Source organism: Aplysia californica, unplaced genomic scaffold (genome assembly GCF_000002075.1).
Source record: "Aplysia californica isolate F4 #8 unplaced genomic scaffold, AplCal3.0 scaffold00216, whole genome shotgun sequence".
Classification (NCBI taxonomy): Eukaryota; Metazoa; Mollusca; class Gastropoda; order Aplysiida; family Aplysiidae; genus Aplysia; species Aplysia californica.
In genome coordinates, this window is record NW_004797486.1 from 1 (window position 1) to 1,320 (window position 1,320).

The following is a 1,320-nucleotide window of genomic DNA, read 5'->3' on the forward strand; positions in this document are numbered from 1 at the left end:
GTGTGTGAATTTGGTTTTCGTGCGTATGTGTGTATGCGCGTTTGAGTGTTTGTGTGAGTGTTTTATGTTGTTCCGCAAACTCTTTATGTTTAAAATGTCTGTCCTGCTTCCTGTGAAATCCGTGTTTGTTCTCACACTTTTCAGATTTCATAACCGCTTTCTGAATCATAAATCTGCAACAGCCAGGACGTTCTTCTTTTTAACAGTTATAATTTAGATCTAGGAGGCAGGGGAAAGGGCAGTAGGGGGGGGGGTAGTAGAATGGGGTTTATTATTTGTACAGCACTCTATTTTATTTGCGTAAATTCCATTCAAGTCTCGCAGAACGTCAAATTATCCATAATTAAAACATTTTTCCGTCTCAGATTTTCATCTTTATCTTTGGATATCTTGACATTGTGACCTCTAATTTCGTGCAAATCTTTTGCCATTTTGGATATTTCAGAGACATTCTTCAAGACTTTCGCCAAAAAAAGGACACGGAATCCGTTCAAAATATCAAAATGAATAAAGCTACAGCCATTAGTGGGGAAACAAAGATAAATAAAAATTAGGGGAAAAAAACTATCACCAAAAGAACAGCGGAGAAAGGAGAAAAATTCACAATTTTGAGAGAGAAATCCGGAGATTGATATGAAAAATCATGCCTGAGTTGTCAACCTTTGGCACGGAAGTTCGAGGCGATTATGCCTTCAAGTAAAATAACGCCGAGAAAACCACAGGCAGAATGCTAAAAAACAATTTACATGTATTGAATAAAGCCCTGGCCCGCCACTTATTTGGCACTTGTTATCTCTTTTTTAACCTCCTAAGAAAATTAAAGGTCCAGCGTTCGAGATAGAGCTGAGAAATAATTGGCATTTTCTAGTGTCCTAATGCTTTTGTTCTGTCTGGGCAGCGTGTTAATTCAATCGAGATTATCAATTATGCTAGGACAAACTCGTAATAAGGAGATGTTTATTTTGTCTTTTTTGGGAGTGGGGGGGGGGGTCTTTTCTTTTTTCCGTTGTTTCGCTGCGTCATTATTTGTCTCTGAGATTGAGCTGCTGGAAGCTGCCCTCAAAACCAATTTATCGCGTTTAGCTTCTAATTTACCTTTCACACTCTCGTGCCAAATAACTTTTTAAAAATTCATAAATGCTGACGTGTTGTTTTTTTTGCCGCTAAAGGGCGCAGGGTTCAAAAACCCATTTTCTCTCATATGACAAAATATCATTACATTGCATGTTCATGCTTTTGTTTATTATCTTGGTTGTTTCTTGGCATGTCATTTAAACACCTTCTTTCTCTCTCTCTCTCTCTCTCTCTCTCTCTCTCTCT